The 19286-nt window shown below is 41.9% G+C and overlaps 1 long non-coding RNA gene across 2 annotated transcripts; it reads left to right on the forward strand.

The window, feature by feature from the left end:
* The first annotated feature begins 4889 nt into the window (after nt 1–4889).
* Nucleotides 4890–18158, forward strand: LOC306940123. Of its 2 annotated transcripts, none has more exons than XR_013791978.1 (3): nt 4890–4955; nt 7696–7903; nt 17854–18158. It is a non-coding gene; the product is annotated as an uncharacterized lncRNA (long non-coding RNA). The 2 variants fall into 2 exon arrangements; XR_013791979.1 differs by lacking the exon at nt 4890–4955 and adding an exon at nt 5418–5535.
* Nucleotides 18159–19286: the final 1128 nt, after the last annotated feature.

Raw genomic sequence — 19286 nt, forward strand, 5'->3', positions numbered from 1 at the left:
TCAACTGGAGATGGCCATTCTTCCTCTGTATTGGATTCAGTGTTAAACCCATTTAGTCTTTTTTTGTTGTTGCCATAAGCAACATGAGTATGAATGAGTACACATAGATGGGTGGTGACTATCTGGCAAAAACTCATAGTACACTCTGTTAAAGTTACACTTTTTAGTACCAAGTGACACTATTATTAATTCACATTTGTTTGGAAACTATACCAGGGTGGAAACTGGTCCCTATACGGGGAGTTGCGCCTGATCCAAGGAATCCAGGAGAAGCATTTTGATTGTATGATCAGTGGTTCAAGAGTTATAGGACAAAACGCAAAGATTTGGCTTACAGGGAATGTGCATGCAACATTTGACACCATACACCAATGAGCCCAGCGGTGTCTAAGATTAGCTGTGCACTAACCTCTCAAGACTTGCCTTAAACATGTAGATGTGTTGTTAGTAGGAATAAACACCGAAGCACCGGGGAGGAAGTGGATTAAGAACGGGGAAGAGACAAACTTGATTGTTTTTTTTGTTTTGTTTTTTTAATGACTTCCCAAAATATAACTTTAGACTACCGCAGGAGTTTGGCACCAGAAAGTAAAAGAACTAAAACATGTTAAAATCAACCACAAAACACCCTGAGTGGCATAAACGTCCAGCGCTCAGGACGGAGATTAATGAAAAAAACGATCGCATCGCTCCACAGGCTGGGAATGTTGTTGGGCAACATTCAATGTCATTTCCGGTTGGGACGTCATCCAAAATGTTCCCCCATTTTAGTGGATGAGACCGAAAATCTTTAAACGTAAATAACTCTTGATCTAAATCATTCCGTCCAATTCTAAGCAAAGATTATGATTTAGTCACGTTAGAATTAACAGTTAAAGTAATAACTAAAATACACAAAGCCCTGCTATACAATAACACATTCCAAGCTCATATCTACTGCTCAGTTCATCATTGCATCAAAAACACATTAAACATGCACTGTGGTGGCTGACCTGATAAGGCAAATCTTAGACTAAAGTGTTTCCTACAACCGGGCAGGGTTCTAAACAGAACAGAGGCCCTTTGCTACATGTCATTCCCCCTCTCTCACACACCTTTCCTGTTTCTCACTGTCTCACATAAAGCGGAAATGCTGAAAAAAATGATCTAATGCCGCACTCCCACTACTACATCCATTATAATTTAGAAAAATCTGTTTCCTTCCATACTTGTCCATTCCTTTGCCCAAAGCATCTTTCTATTCATTTCTTATTTTGTGAGTCCATAGTACCAAATGTGCCAAATGTCCAACTCAGTGTTGTGCAGCCATTCGTGATGGAGATCAATTGGGCATATTTTAGGGATTTCCTGTGCAGCCATGTCTGCCCTAGGGCGCAGATCAGTTGGTAGTTAGTTCTCTATTCTCCTGTATGGTGCTGCTTAGTTCCTGGTGGCTATTAGATTTCTGTGCTCTAGTTTCTTCTGAATCTGAATGAAGGTACCCATTTTTAAGGGTGGCGATTTCCTGGCATTGCCCTTCTGTTTTATTGCCTGAAACTTGTTCTGTGCCTTTGTCATCTATAGGTTTTAAAGGGGATCTGGGTTTTTCTACATTCATTTTTTGTTTTTTTTGGCTTTGTTATTCTTTCTGTTGCCGTTCGTAGTAGTCATGGCTGCCAGTTCCCACCTGATATCATTGGGGAGTCCCAAATGCTCCAGACCGTCCTGAATAACTGCTAGCTTGCATAACGTCTTCAGACTAGGACTAAGGTCTAAGATGTACAGGTCATCAGGACTGTATCCTCCAAAGAAGATGATACGATCTCCCACCATGCAACAGCACATCCTGTACATCCGTGAACACGGGCCTTTCCCCTTTGGCTTTACATTCATCCAGGAGAAGCTCTCTGGGTTGAATTTCCACACATCACAGAAGGTCCGGTCCAGATGACAATTGTCACCGCCAAAAATGTACAGCTCTCCTTTGTAGGCAAGGGCTGAATGTCCCTCACGTCCATCTGGAAGAAGCTGTGCAGAAGGCGTGCTCAGCCAGCAGTTGGTCTCTGTGTCAAACACTCTGATGGTTTTACTGGGCTCGTTGATCTTGACCTGGTCCTCATGGCCACCAAATACAAACATCTTTGTCCCGATGATGGTGGCAGAGTGACATTCCGAAGCAGGAACCGGAGTGCCTCTGGTATTAATTCGAGACCAGACCATTTTGGTGGTGTCCAGCTTGTGCATGTCATTCGTGTATCCAGTCAGCTTGTTGAATACTCCAAATATATACATGGTCTTCCCCAAGACGCATGCCGAGTGGCCACGCCTTGCCTGTGGGACAGTCCCCGAAACCTTGGGCTTGAACCATCTGTGGGTTTCAACATCAAATGCATAAAGCACAGTACAGGGCTCCCCATTGTCAGCAAACCCCCCCCAGATGTAGATGATATCGTCTATCAGCACAGCTGTGTGGCCATAGCGCTTGGAGGGAACCTGAAGGGGATGTTTTCTACTTTCAGCTGTCACTGGGGGCAACGTCAGCCAGCACAATGAGATTGTGTTGAAGACGAGCACACCGATGCCACCAGTGTTGTACCCGCCAAAGGAATAAACCTTGTGCCCCACTGCCACAGCGGCATGCAAGGTTCTATATGGCCGTCCTTTCAGCCGCAAAGACCAGCATAACATGCTGAGGACCAGGAAACGGATAGGACAAAGCTTTCTGAAATACTGCTTCATAAAATAATAGTGATATATTGTGCATGCCAAGGTACCACTTATATTGGTACGGCCACACTTAAACGTCACGTGAAGGTCAACCTATCTGCAAAGCTGACCTCCCTAATATGGCAAGCTATCCCGCACCACAGGTAGGCTCATACAGAAGTCTCATCAGATGGTCACAAACTGCAAAAAATATGAAAGGTGTCTTCTTATGGGCTATATAGACATTTGGATGGTGGTAGCAAACATGCATTGATTATCTCAATACCAACAGGTTTGTATTTGTATAGTGGCATCTAGCTCTGAATTAGCTTGACAGAGACCAGGTGTGACTTCTAAATCAGCCATCACTCATGCCACATAGTACAATATCTCCACACACTGCTGGGGCTGATATAGCCAGACTGGCTGCTCCTCATCAGCACTGACAGCACCACTCTTCTCCCCAGCCAATGCACCAATGTGACAGGGCTCAGACAACAGCAGGGTTTTGGACCATAAACCTCTTTTATTTCCAGTGATAACGGAAACAGCTTGTCATGCCTCAGATATAAACAGATGTAGCATGTTGTCACACCTATAGTCTGCAAATCAGCCATCAACCACACCACAGTAAACAAAAGTGCTGAAAATAAAGCTGTTAATGGGAAAATGGCATATTGTTGCGGTCGGGCAGAAACCTTGTATCATTCTCCATATTTCAGCTTTTCAGGTTTTTGTGTAAACACAAACATTGGCTTGTGATTGGTAATATTTTCCTCTTGAGAAGATTGTGTGCACATAGTCTATGATCTCAATGCCTATAATTTAGGCCAGGTGCGCATGTCAGGCAGCCAGGCAAACATCAAGGAAGAGAAAGAACATCCGCACACTAGTTCTACAGCTCCATGAGGCAATATATTCCTGCCATTTGATTGGCTGAGCAAAGTACATATTGACGATAAAAGTGAGGCAGAAAAGTGAAGACAGAGAAGTGAGGATGCAAATTGTGATTGGCCTGAATGAGATGATGTATGATGATAAGAGCGCCTATCACTTCACACAGGTGTGATTGTTTTGGTAAATGAATGCCCTATTTCATCATACAAAGTGTCCAACAAAAGTAATGAAAATGGCAGATCTACAAGCTCATGCTTCATGGATATTTTCATTATTTCAAATGTTTACCAAAAATAAATAAAAAGGAACGTTTGTGAACAGTACAAGGTTCAAGGGCACTGCTGTAGATCTTTCTGGAAGCCTGAATCAGTAGGGAGCTCCTAGGATGCTAAGGGATAATTTGTATTGTGCTAATCCATTGTTGAACATTTATTTGTTTGTTTTATTACAAACAAAATACCTCAAACTGCAATTGAATTTCTATGGTCCTTCATGCTACCCACTCCCCAGTGGGTTAATCCACCTTGCGCCATGGCCATCTTTCTTGTGTCCTATTTAAATCTAATTGCTTTTTCATCTCCTGCAGCATGGTTATGGCAATAATGGCACACAACAGCCACTTTTACTTTGGTCAGTGATAAAGCAGTGCTCTATCAGCAAAGAAGAGCAACAGAGACATGTGGCCCAGTCAGTAGCCACCTGGACATGTTTAAAATGCTAGCTGTTTGATGTTATATGTACATGCTATCAAGATTATGTCTATGGCCAGCATGAACTGTGGGCCAAGCTTTTTCCCCATGAAGATTTGTTGCTTCCAGTCCTCTGCATGAATGTTACTGAATGTGGAAGAAGATGGGTGGTAGGTGGTATTTGGTCACCATGGAGATTGCCACAAGACACATACCAGAGCACTGTCATTGTTAGCTCTGACACTCGAACACTCAGAGAAAATATAAGTACCGGTATTCTAATAACTAAAATGTACACAAAGGTCAATTAATCAAACTAAGAATACATCACAAGGGAGCAATCAGAAAGTTCACGTCTAAGCACGCTCTTCAGAGGAAGTGCCACAAGTTACCTAGTTTGACTGGCAACATACACGAGAATCACACCTCAACGTAAGTTAACCTATAAACTGGAGCACACAGATGTGTACCACACATGACACACTGGCTGCCAGCGTTTGTGCACATGACCACAAGGCTGGCAACCACTGTCAGTTGTGCACTTTGGACACAGCGGGGCAGTATTGGGCTTAAACCTACTTGCCTGACTGATTGCAAATTAATATTTCCCTGGCATTCTCCTAGCCTGAAGACCATGCTGCAGACTCTGAAGCTTCCTGACGCAGTTCACTCACAGTGATAAAGGTACGGTCGCCCCTTTTCCATCTCGCCCCCAAAAGTGAAGAACGGTCACCGCAAAAGCCCGGCGAAGTCGCCCAAAAATAAATTTCACTGACGTTTTGCTTGCTTAAAATTAAAACGTTTGCAGACCACTGGTTTACTCACTATTGTCCTATACCAGTGATTCTCAAGCAGCGGTCCTTGAGGGGGTTCCAGGTGGTCCCCAGTTAAACTTAATTAACTCTTGAGAGTGAACATGAAACCCTTAGCCTGTCCATTTGGATTAATTTTATGCTCTCAAGAGTTAAATTATTGTTAAACATATGACCATGACATGAAAAGGGTTTAAAATCCGGTAGCCACGCCCACTTCACACACACTTGCTGCAAACAGACAGACACCCTTTGTTTCTTAGTAAAAAAAAAAGAGACTGAAATAAACAACTTATGTAACTTTACAATTCATGGAAGTTGAGTGGAGTAGTCTGGGTTGTTAGGAAGTGAAAACTGCTCAGTCAAGTGTGTGACAGTTTGAAAGAGAAGTTACTGTAAGGGGCAGTCATCTTCATAACAAACTGCTTGGTCGATTTGTTTTTATTCTGCAGGTGAGTTAGCTACCTGTGCTGTGTGTGTGTGTGTGTGTGCGCGTGTGCGTGCGTGTGCGCGCGCGCCAAACAAAGGTGCTTGAAGTGCTGTGTGTGTGCATGGCTGCATTTATAGAATAGCATTTTGCATTTATAGAATAAATATACAGACAATGTTTTATTTGTGGTGTCACAGCACCTAATCCTTGTATGAAACTTCATTCTTAACTGTTTACCAATGATGGTTTCATTGAAAGTGATATTGAACCAAGTGCACATCTATCTATAGCCGCAATTTGCAACTCTAGATTTTTTTATAATGGGATGAATCTAGAGTTGCAATACCCTCCATTGACTCCCCACTCATCATTTTGCGTTTGCGATCTGCTTGTCTTAAACGACGTTAAACTCACCAACATTGCAGCTGTAGTCCAAGTTTGAATTATTCTCTTTCAATCTGCAAAGCTTGTTTTTCATAAAAATCCCCTGTAGACATGTTATGAGCTACTTTCTGTCAAGAAATTCTGTGCAAGTGATTCTTTTTCTAAGTGCTGGAGTTTGGAAGCGCTCGTCGTAAGTCACTGAACGTCCCTACATGCATCTGTTTTGCATTTGCACATAATGCAGGAGGCAGCAGCACGACCCCTAAATAAAAACGAGCGCTTCCAAACTCCAACATTTCTTCTTCTTGACAGAAAGTAGCCCATAACATGTCTACGGGGGATTTTTATGAAAAACAAGCTTTGCAGATTGAAAGAGAATAATTCAAGCTTGGACTACAGCTGCAATGTTGGTGAGTTTAACGTCGTTTAAGACAAGCAGATCGCAAACGCAAAATGATGAGTGGGGAGTCAATGGAGGGTATTGCAACTCTAGATCCATCCCATTATAAAAAAATCTAGAGTTGCAAATTGCGGCTAATCTATCTATATATCTCACGATTTATTTCAAGGCAGACCCTAGTCCAGGCATGTCCAAACTATGTTATTTATCCGATATAAAACGAAAATTACATGTATGTATACTAGTATATTAGGCTGTGTTGTGACATCATATAATAGGCTATATGTACTGTATGTATACTATAGGATGTATAGGCTATGTTGTATTGATTGATTGATTGAAATATTTATTAACAGTTTGCAGAATTACAGTACATTTCAAGCACAAACTCAATACAAAGACTTAACTGTGAGTGGACGACCCAATTAAGCATTACACTTGTTTACAAGAGGGTCCACCTTAATTCATCAAAACATTTAGAGACGTACAAATAGACACTTCTATATAGTCAAAGAACAGAACAGGAATTCATCATAAAGGAGGTAAAAAGGGAAAGGAAATATATACAGTACAGTGAGGGGTAAAAGGGGTGGGGGGGGATTCAGATTTTACGGGGGCCAGTTTCGAATTGCAGCCGTCCGTAGTGTGCCCTTTGAGAGCGGTTTTGAAGGAGTCAAGAGATTCACATGTCTTAATGACTGTTGGTAGGGCGTTCCACATTTTGGTGGCATAGGAGCGAAAATAATTTAGTCCCTTCACTCCCTTGTTTGTGCCGAATCTGGGTTGTACATGGTTCGTTGCACTCCCTCTGGTGTTGTGGGTGTGGACTTCGTTAACATTAAGGAAGTATCTAGACAGGTACATGGGTATCTTGGTGGTGTATCGAATCTTGTGGACCAGACCCATTGCAAGATGCTGTACTCTGTCGTCGACCCTAAGCCATTCCAGCCTGTCAAAGTGGGCAGGGGTGAGGTGGGTTCGGGGGGTGAGGCCAAGTAGGAGCCTGACCAGTTTGTTTTGGGAAGTCTGGAGCCTAGTTTTAAGGGCCTTTGAGGTGCTGTGGTACCAGGAGGTGCATGCATATGATAGCGGATTCGACCGTTATCATACTAGCTCGAAAAATTCGTACTGATCCTAACTGATAACTGCGGTCTTGTCCATTGATACCAGTCGAAACGGGTGCATATGAGGGCTGTAACTGGAAGGATGCAGTATACATATACAGGCTGTGTACACTACAGTATGTTTGTCTGCTGTTGCTAGTGAGTTGTGACAGGGTACAGTTTACAGTATTGGTTCTTGGTCAGCTCACTGTCTTTCCTTCTACCTTCCTTCCTTCCTTCCTTACTACTTACTTACACTGAAAGCATATGGTGTCTCTCTCAACCTGCCCCACAGGTACACAAGCCAGAGTGATGCTGTTGACCCCAGACCCCCAAGCTCAGCTTCTTCTCAGCCCTGAGTCCAATTTATGGAGATGACTGGAGATGCCGCTGGAGGGCTCATCATGAACTAGTGAAAGCTCTATCTCTCTATCCAAGGGTTCCAAAGTTTGACCCTGGCATCACTTACACAACTGATGAAGTCAAGTAGATGGCGGCTCAAGGTAGGAAAGGAACTTTGTTCTTTGCTTCTTTGCGGCTGCTGCTTGTGTTGTATGCTGTGTAATTATACTAGTGTGATTCAAGCTGGTGTACTACTATTACTGTCATTTTGGGACCCAATGACGGGGTGGCAATGAAACATGTTCAGTAACTGTTTGTGACTCTGGAATTGAATGCTGATGTGAATCTACAGTTTGTATGTTGTGTTCTATCTGCTGTTGAAGGGTATGTGAGTTGTAACAGGGAACAGTATGTATATGTGGCTCTTGATCACTTCAATAATCCTATTGGGCTTTGACATTTCAATTTAAATTGAAGGTATGTGTGTTGTGGTTGCTGTTGTGGTTTCTTTCTTTCTTTCTTTCTTTCTTTCACAGTTGATGCATTCAAATGTAGCTGTATCCACAAAAAATGTTGAAAACCATTGATTTAATTTGTCCAGTTCATGAATGACTGTAGCCTGTGGCTGTGATTAGTAACACGGAAGAACTCCCACCACTATTGTATCAGGTAGGTCTATCTATGATGGACCCACTTGACATGGTCCCCAGGTTGCTCTTAGTCAGGATGGTAGTCCCTATGGTCCCCAGGTTAATTGCTCTTAGTCAGGACAGTGGTCCATGGGTCAAAATCAGTTAAACCCTTGTCCTATACCCTCTGGAACAACCTTTCTGATGGCCTGAGCTATTTCACAACTGTGTCTTGGGAGCGTCTGTGGCCAGTTCAGGCGGAACTTTGTACAGACAAGACAGTCCAGTGACTCAGTACGGTAAATCAAAATGAGCTTGTAGATTACTTACTGTAGGTGGTTCATATTTGATCAAGTTAAGCTAGCTTGCTGAACATACCTTTTGGATTTCAGGCTAGAGTTATTTGGAACCTTTTTACTTAAAATACATAAAAGTACAGAGGCTTCTTAGTATTAACTTATCATGAACTCTTTGTCTAATGGTAAGTATAGCTGCCTTAAAGGACAACTTTGTTTTTTTTCAACCAAGGTTCATGTTTAGGTTGTTATTAGAGAAAGTAAAAGATGAGTGTTAAGTTTTTCATTTGCTGCTTTCTTTTTAGCGTTTTTAGCTATTTTTGACAGGGGGCTAATATATTTTTTACAAAAATGTACGGCAATTTCTTTATGTTGTTATTTACTATAGTCCTACTAGACCCCAGGAAATTACATATAGCCACAGTATTTGTTTTCCGTGTGTCTGAACGAACAACTGACTACTAGGGGGCTGCCGTACTGTGTTGTAGGCTTAATCATCAGGTTTGTCACCTCCTTGCTCCTTCACATCTAATTGATCCCGCGAACTTCTGTGGCCAGATGTAAATTCCTGGGGTCTAGTAGGACTACAGTAAATAATAAAGAAATCGCAGTAAAAAAATATATATAGCCTCTTGTTCGAATGCCCCCGCTCCCCCTGTCAAAATAGCTAAAATCGCTAAAACTAAAGAAAGCAGCAAATGAAAAAGAATTAACACTTACCTTTCACTTTCTCTAATAACAACCTAAAATATGAACCTTGGTTGTCCTTTAAGAATTCTGCCAAATGTTCTGCCAAATATCAATTCACTTTGAACAGCTATAAACAGAAATAGAGAAAGGTGTCTCTAAATAGATTTATAGACGCAGTGTCTATATGCTATGAAAACATTGTATAGTAAAGGCCAGATATGGTACTGTACTGGTAGCCTACTGGTGGCTCTCGAAGTCAATAGGAACAGGCCGGACCAGAGTGAAGGAGAGTATACTGTCTGTGATAGCAGTTAATCCCCATGCAGAGATACTGGGCTATAACCTGGCTTTACTTGGTCTCCCTCCCTCTGTCCAACCATCCCTCCCTCCCTGTGTCTATCTGATGGCCCCTCTTTCAGGGCCAGTGCTCTTCAACGCTACAGCAGCTCTCCAGTCATCAGAAACGGCAGGTTTATCTTTATTTAGGTTTCCCAGGACTGACACAGCATCCACTTGAGATAGGCTAAAGAGCTCAAGCCTTGGTGTACTGCTGCCTCTCATAACAGCGGGATATGTGGTCTCGGCTATTGTGTGTGTGTGTGTGTGTGTGTGTGTGTGTGTGTGTGTGTGTGTGTGTGTGTGTGTGTGTGTGTGTGTGTGTGTGATGGTCACAATGGCATGTTTGACCTCAACTGGTCACAAGTTCACAACTTGTAATGGAATGGAACTGACATTTTTGGAAGATATTATTGGACCACATTATTTACTGATTGTCCACAGCCTAGTGGAAACTTTCAGTTGTAACTTGTGACTTATTTTTTTCCTTTTCTTTGCAGAAGTACCCGCAGTGCAAATTATAGAATCTTTCAAATAAAATAAAAGATGACTTTATTCACATGATTTATGTCCACTCGCTGTCCACTCACTTTCTTAAAATCCACCGCCCAATCTGCAGACTTGATTCTCTTCTGTTCAATTCTGTGTGTTCCCAGGCCTGATAAGACTGCTGCCCTTTCTCATGGGCTATCTTTTACAAGCCAAAGGGTACTTGAGGAATGACAGGGCCAACATGACTGACATTAGCTGCTCTTGCCTTAGCACTTTCAGTCTTCTATATGTACAAAACTGCTGACAGCTCCCTGCCGGATACATGTACAGTATTTAGTGATTAGTGCATGTCTGCGGGCCACCACACTATTTTGTGTATGCACAAATGACTGGGATGAAAAATAAACTTTTTTGTGTGATTGACAAGTTGGCAATCAGAAATAGAGAGAAGATTGGCTACTCTACTTCCCATTTTGTGTTAGAATACACAATACATTACACATATAGTTGCTGTGCAGTAAGTATATTTTGGGTCCCGGCCCACTGTTCAGATGATGCCCATGGTCAGGTCCTGGATAGCTCCAGCCTTAACAAGTTTCACCAGAAACTGTTTTTCTTTCATTATGTTATGATTGCGCCTCTGCCTTTCTGTCACTGCTGACATTTGAGATTGTCGTAGTAGTGCAAAGGGGCATCACGGTCGCTCATGTTGTAGCCAAAAACAGCCACATCCACTATTTTACAGTGGTGGGGGGCCATTGTTAAGGCAAGATGAGCTCGTAAGAGGCCTCCCTGATGAAGTAGGGGTTGATGAGATACGTGCTGTGCCACTGCATCCCGCTTCCAGGAGTCCTCTGTATCAGGCATCTTCTCTTTGAAGACCAAGGCTCTGAACCACTTGAGGTCCCTAGTAAAAATGTCCTTAGGGACGAACAGCGACTGGTTCTGTATCTGCTCCGTCCTCTTGGGGCAGCTTGTGGGGTATAAGATCTTCTTAATAAGGTCTTGGAGCCCACATCTCTCTCGTAGCCTTTCTCCAGACCTGCGTTCAACCTCACGGCTGAACGTATCGATCGCCTGGCCCAGAGACTTACAATTGCACTATAAAAGCGCAATTGCCATTAATCTTCGGCAATGGCGTTAAGCGTCTGGGGCGACTGTTTTTGTGGGCAAGATGGAAAAAGCGCGACCGACCGTACCTGTTACCCATGCTACGTCCTGTCCTTTAAATAGCCTTGGATCTAGCACAACACTAACCCACTGCCTGAGAGCCAAACCCTCCTATTGGACAGGAGATATGTACATCTCTCGAGATCTTGCTTCATGCTTCAATGCCACTGCAGCTGCTGATTTTGGGAGTCACAATGAAGGGGTGCATGTGTGGACTGGAGTAAAGGATTTAGTATTCATTGATCACTTTAGTAACAATAACGGGTTCTCCATTACATAAATATTGGATTTGCATAGTGCTTTGCTCTGCCTTCTACTTCAATTTTAAACCAGCAAGATACTCTTAATAAGCTGATTTGGATAAGCACATCTATCTTATAACATACATACTTGAGAGTGCTAAGAGCTGGATCATCATTATGATCTATCTGAGTCAACGTTGTCTAACTGTAAATCTGCATACACATTCTCTGACAGGAAGGAGGCATGTCAAAGGGAGTATTACTTACATAGCATACCACAAGAAAACCTGCCAGAATGTGATTTACACTATTCAAAGGACGTTTTTCTATTCTTTTACCTCCTTTTATTCTTTCTTTTATTCCTCCTGCCTTGCCTCGCTTTCTTTATGTCAGAGTAACTGCAACCCCTCAAAATAGAGTTTGTAAGATTTTTTGTTCTTTCAGTGTGTGAATGTGCATGTGTCCATGCGTGCGTGCGTGTGTTGTTTTAGGCTAACATGTCAAATACCCGTTTGGACCCATTGTAGGTTTGGATTATTTATTATTATTTATTTGGAGGATAAATGGTAAATGGTGCATTTATATAGCGCTCTTATCCAAAGCGCTTTACATAGATTGTGAATTACATTCACCTATTCATACACCGATGGCGGAGGAAACCATGCAAGGCACCAACCTGCACATCGGGAGCAATTAGTGGTTCAGAGTCTTGCTCAAGGACACACCAGGAACTGGGAACCTCACGGTTCCCATCCGCTGCTCTTCCCGGCTCTACCCCTGAACCACTGCCACCCAAATAAGCCCCTTGAGATGCATCATCTCTTTTTCGAGGGGGTCCTCAGGCACAACAGAACACATAAAACATGTCAACAAACTCACTCACTTGGATGAAATGAAATGAAATGAAATCTATATTTACCCAGGGTATCTGGGCTAAGCTCAAGAACTTGTTTCCAGCCAGGCCCTGCTCATAGAACACATTTCATCGTAGTGGTTCAATGCCTTGTTCAAGGGCACTTCGGCGGTGGTAATTTTAACGTGTCGGACGGCTGATTCGAACTGGGAACCTTCCGGTATCAAGACCGCGCCGCTATCCGTTCGGCCACCGCTGCCACATAGTGTGACTGTGACTGTGGTGACAACTGTGTGTCACTGATACACATACTGAATACCACCTTTGATAATGGGCTGAACTGTACAAAGAAGTGATTTGGAGGCAGACAGGATGTACATGGGACTCATGTGTGTATGGTTAAGGAGAGGGAAGCATGTTGGCACAGAGCCACAGCTCATTGGAGTACGACTCAGAGCAGGTTATTTTTGTGGAGGTTCAGAGGCCCGGGACCCAATGAGAAAGCCCTTATAAAGAGGTCTGTTCTGGGTGGGTGGAAAGTGGGTTATCAGGCTCACTGTCACTCCTCGACGGGGCCAACTCGTTTGCATCTAGTCAACACCTTCCACTCCTCTCAGGACAGGCAGAGATCCGACACTGGCTTCCTGAACCGACCCTTGGTTTCCTGAGCAGCCTCAACTAATCACTTTGAAATCACTGTCATGTGAATTGTGATTGATAGACCTACTCTTATGTCTCAATTCAATTCAATTCAATTCAATTCAATTCAATTCAATTCAATTCAATTCAATTCAATTCAATTCAGTCTTCTTTTTTAAGGAAATTATAAAGGAAATTGATAACCCATTCTTCTCCAACCACTCCTGTCTCAACTCTCTCTTGTTTCTCATCTGCCCTGAATTAGTGATGAAGATTACATTCTGTGTGTATTGCCTCGGTCACTAAATGATTAAACCTCAAGGTTAATAGAAATTATATGTATGAATGAGCTAAGATCACTGTTCTGACTGAGATATGCAAGACTGCACACAACTTGTAAGTATGTCAGTGATTTGTACGTGTCTATATACTGCTTTTTTTGCATTTCACGGAAATGCATGACCACAGAAATCTCCTTTGTGTATATTCTACATATGGTGTGCAAAGATTGATGATAAATATGGCAATTCAGTTCAGGATGTGTTCTGTTGCCCAATGTAGCTTGTTATTATTTCACTTTGTGTTGATTTCAACACAAAGTTTGATTTAAACTTAAAGGAGCACCTATTTCCCATTTCAAATTTACTAATTTGCCCTCGCAGATACTCATTTTGCATTCTTTTACATATTTTTTCATTTTGCATTTTTGGGTAGGGATGTTTCTGAACTGTCCACAGCCCACCTCTGAGACACAGAGTGAGACAGAAATGCTACCATCTTAAAATAAACATTATAGTGCGGACAATTATATAAAGATAAGGTTGAAAATGGTTGAAGTGCTCCATTAGATATAAGCCATCTGTACTTCATCATACGGCCAATTGCAAAACAGATCTATAAACTCATTCATCTTACAATTAAAAAAAAGATTCACCTACAATAACATGCCCAAAATGGGGACGTCAGGTTGGAATTGGTTAAACAATATTCCTGTCTGCATACAATTAGTCCAAATATCTATTATAAAACAGACATTTTGTTTGCTTTTATTTAAGACATTTTGAAGTGTCATTACCACATCGTCCCTTTCTTCTCCTTTCTTTACCCTCCTCTTCCCTTTCATTTTCAAAGGAATGTTTTCCCAGACTCTCTTTTCACCTCCACAAGCTCTCTGTCTCTCTGTGGTTAAGCACTTCATTTGTCTTCTCTGGGATCAGAGAAGCACTGGAAATCTAAATAATCACTGGCCAACAATGACTGAATGAAGCAGGAGAGGCTAAAAGACAAGCGCAGGTTAACAAGACGTCAAGACGTTCAAATACAGATGTTTTAGAAAGGTGGTGTAGGGGAACTTATAGTGAGTTTTTCCACACATGAAGCCTATACTGCCCCATTTGGCGAAAATATAGCAAATCTACAAGTTCAGTGTAGAGGGGGAAAACAGAGGGAGCCATTCAAGTGTAGATCCCTGGGAACCTGGTCAATGCATGCATGTCACAACGGTTGAACATTCAGCACAAATATGCAAATGTGTCAAAAAATAGCCGATTCCAACCTGTGCCAAAAAGATTTATTTCCTATTTATATGAATGGTTATTCAAACACCATTCCACTGCTCATATTCGAAGACAGCGGCAGATTGATTTGGAATGTCAGATAGAAGACAATATTTGGACAATTATAAGAAATACACTTACTATTTTGAGCTGCAATAATGATAGAGAAAGAGAATTATACACTGAGAAGCAAGCTTGGTCTCAGCTCTCCTAACTGTAATAACTGTGACACAGAATTCACAGTCACATACAGTATGTTTTGGAAATGTACAAAGATACAAGTGTTTTGAAATGAAAAGAATGAGCTGGATACCTTGATTGTCTCCACCAGGCCAAAGGCATGGGGAGAGAGTATGTTTTGCACTCCGTCTGTGTGTGTGTATGTGTGAGTGTATGTGTGTGTGTGTCCGTCCGTGTGTGTGTGTCCGTCCGTCTGTGTACAGCTAATCTCTGGCACCGCCAAATTTTGCACACACACTCCCTGGATGCCACATTTTCCAGAACGGCCTGTTATAGCGCCACCAGGAGGCAGACTTTTGAAAAACACATTTCTTTTATATTACTCCTCCAGATTCTGTCCAAAAATCCCACAAATCGTTACACAGTATCTCTACAGTTGTGGATTGGCCCGTTTTGAACAAAAAGCCTCAAATCATGAACGCAGCGTGCAATTTACGTGAAATCTTTCACAGACTTTCCTACTAGGCTGAGGAATATATCCCACCCTTTTCACATTGGCCTGTTATAGCACCACCAACAGGTGGATTTTTGCAAAACACATTTTTGGAACAAAATGACTCGTCATCCAATTGCTATCCAAGGCATAAGAAGAAATGGCACCTTTTTCACATTGTCTTATTATAGCGCCACAACCTGACCTGCCCTGGTGGAGACCTCAGACCTGTGCCCCGAGGGGCACTTTTTCTAGTTGGATATAATTTGGATTTGTCACCTCCAGTGTGTACTAGCAGCTAAAGTATCCAGTGCAAGGACCAGACAGAACGCTAAATTAATTGGAATACTCTTCATAGCAAGAACGACCATACTCAAGCTTTGGATTCATAGAGACACTCCTACGATGATTGGTACAAGGAGGTAATGAGTGTGGTTCCTCTGGAGAAACTGACTTATCTCCTCCGTGATAACATGGAAGGGTTCACCAAGGTATGGCAACCATCATGGATGCAGTGGATTCCTCTAGACTGAGCCTTTGTAATGTAATGTCTATTTGTATTGTGTTACTTGTTTTTCTTAGGGATGCACCGAAAGGGAAATTGTTGGCCGAAACCGAATACTGAATATAGGAAACAGTTGTCCGAAAACCGAATACTGAATATAGGAAACAGTTGGCCTAATACCGAATATCCGAATATCATTAATATTATATATCTTTTCCTACCATTGATGTCATGGCTGTACCTTAAAGCTACCTGATTCATGGCAAAATAAATGGTTATGGCAAAACTTAACTTAAATAATAATCATTTTATGGGTCCATAAAACGTTTATTCAGCTCTTTTGAATGCATTAATTAAATACACTATTCGGTGATATATTTTCTGCCTATTCTGGCCGAAACCGAATAGGCCGAAAATGCATTTTTAGCCATTTTCTGCCGAATATTTTCTGCGGCTGAATATTCGGTGCATCACTACTTTTCTATGTTTCTATGTTAGAAATAGTGGTTCTATATGCACTGTATACTGCAACTGAACAATGTGAAATCTCAGAGCCCCAAAAGCCCATAAAGAATTAAATAAAAACTAAAACATAGGCGATCCACAGGTGTGTTCGGAGAAGTGATTTCATGTGAAGGTGATAAAAAGACACAGGAATGTTTAAAGCCCTGAGGGACACTGGTCATTTATGTATACATTGGTTACTGGTTAACACTTATTAACGTTTATTGTGATAGTTTTCACATATGACGGTATAATTAGTTCTCAAGGTGTTAATCAAAATAGGTTTGTTTCATATTCAGGACTAAAGAAAATAATTGAAAAATCTTTTTCACAAGATCTATATAGGAAGCTTAGAAATGTCTTCATAAATGAATTGCATACTTTCGGCCAGGGAGCATTATGTTTCATGTCACTCCTTTGTCCCACATCCACGTTTCTCTGATTGATTTTGTATCATATATCCAAAAGACTTTACTTTTCACTGGGGCTTTAAAGGTAGGAATTTCTCTAAATGTATCATTGTCAAGTGAATTCTCACAACGCACTTCAACTCCAGTAAGGTGCATTTAGCTGACATAATTTCAATATTTGCAATGTATTGTATGAATTATGGGGTTAAGATTTATGTTATTCGGATTCGGAAATCATGTTATAAGATATTTTTGAGCTATTCCCACTTGTGAGACATTACATCCCAATTTGAACTGTGGTGGTGAATTTTAAACTAATATTGCTGTACGTGTTCCATTGTAATTGTTATTGCCTCTATAAATGTTTATAAAGAGCTGCTGCATTCAAAATGTGTTTTATACAAACCAATGTTTAACCAACTGAACCTCTTGCCCTCATGAATTAATTAAGTTACGTAACAGGCTACTTGTTAAATTCTTGCACTAAATCCATTTCATAGTGGTGGAATCATGGCTAAATGCAGTTAAAAAATAGAAATGTAAGCCCATCAGAATCCAATAGTTGCCTGTGGGGTGATCATCAGGCATTTGCAACCACAGTTCACCTATTTACCAGAGGATGGTGCTACAGTCTTTGTCCCTGCTGTGCTCATGCAGAGAAAGTTGAAACTAGTGACCTGACCTTGTCTAACACCCATATCCATCAGATCTGGAGTAGGTCTCAAATAGCTATAAGATTAAGAATACCTACCTGAGAGGTATTGTTTGTAAAAGTGCAATTAATGAGGAAACCATTTGAATATTTAACAATGCCACAGCATCTTTAAAAAGTGCGTCATGCTTTTCATTAACATTGTGTACGACTGAGAGTTTGTTCAAATTCTGTTCTTTGAAATCCAATATGTAACCACCTGGAAATCTAACAGGTTATATACTTCACATCTGGTGCAGTGAGTAATATGTGGAAGAGCGAACGACCTAAAGCTATGGAGGCTGGGAGGAGGAAGGAGGAGGGGTTATAGCCGTTTCCATAAGGAAACCTTAGTGCCGTGATAGCTCCAGCCTCATTTTCCCATCTCTCTTTCTGTCTTGCTTTTCCTCTCTCCCTCTCACCAGACCCTGGATGGCACGCAAGGCCCTCACCACCACCGCAGCGTGGCGCCAAGGGGGAGCAGAGGTTGTGTGTGTGCATGCGTGTGCGTGCGTGTGTGTGCGTGTGTGCGTGTGCGACTGCGCGTGCATGTGCGTGCGTGTCTCCACAAGTATAGTAGAATTTACCTCAAAATATAAATGGTTGTTTAATGATTAAACTATTTTTAGATATTTTTGTTTTAATCTCGTTGGGGTTAGGATTAGGCATTAAGGTTTAAGAGGGTTAGAGTTATGCCTGATTTGTAGTTATTTGCCGGTGTCGCGCACGAAAATAGCCAATCTATAAGCTCACGACGCGTTAGTACAGTATACTGTACAACGCCTTGTGAGCTTATAGATCGGCTATTTTCCTCTTTAGGGTTAGGGCTAAAAATGGCAAAAAAAAATCGGTATGCTAAAATGTTGATGTCCTCACAAGTATAGTATTACGTGCGTTCGTGCGTGTGTGTGTGTGTGTGTGTGCGCGTGCGTGCAACGTGTGCATATGTGTACGTGCGCATGCTGGCCTGGTTGGAAGGCCAAGACCCCGGATATGCTGGAAGTGTATAGTGGACAGGGGCCAGACAGGATTTGACCTCCTGGAGGAGGCCCAACTGGCCCTATAGGACAAGTGACCATCAGTCAACACCTTAGGCCCCGCCTACAGCCCACCACTAGAAAACCACAGCGGAATTATAGGCCCACAGCCAGGCAAGGCAACATGTTGGGAAATATCAGCTCTTTCTTTTCATTCATCTTCTCAGTAAAATGACCACATCACATCAAGAGCGCTCTGGTTCAACAACATTTGCGCTAAGAGTGCTTCGTGAGGCATATGCTTACTGACAAGAGGAAAATAAACAGGTCATAGATGATATACTGCTATTCACATTATTTATTGATTGTGTTCCAAAAGGCTGCAAAAGCTTGACTCCTCTCCAGGTTAGATAGCATGGATTTCTAAATATTTGTCTGGTACAATTGATGAATTTGCTGTTATGAACACAATTTTGTGTTCATTCAACTTTACCCGTCAACTTTAGTTTTTTAATTACCTTAATCCAGACCAGTGGATTGCAATTAGTGCACATGGTTATTTATTAGTGTTTTGAACCCCATGGTAATTCAGCAAGGACGCTTTCATGACTCCCACCTCATGGTCACAGGAGATCAAAGCTCTGGCTTGATTTCTCTGGTCTAGGCTGTCCAGGGTCCAGCCAGGACTTCGGACAAATGACCAACAGGTCAGGATCTCAGTTCCGCTGAGGCTGGAGGCCAAGGGCCTGAAATTGACATTAGACTGATACCACTGTGTTGCAATTATAGTAGAACATTGGTGCATGCCAATGTGAGACAAAGCCTTTTGATGTTTTCTTGTTAACTATTGAGTTGACGATGGAGATGATGACGATAAGAGA

Source organism: Electrona antarctica (genome assembly GCF_951216825.1).
Source record: "Electrona antarctica genome assembly, chromosome: 16".
Classification (NCBI taxonomy): Eukaryota; Metazoa; Chordata; class Actinopteri; order Myctophiformes; family Myctophidae; genus Electrona; species Electrona antarctica.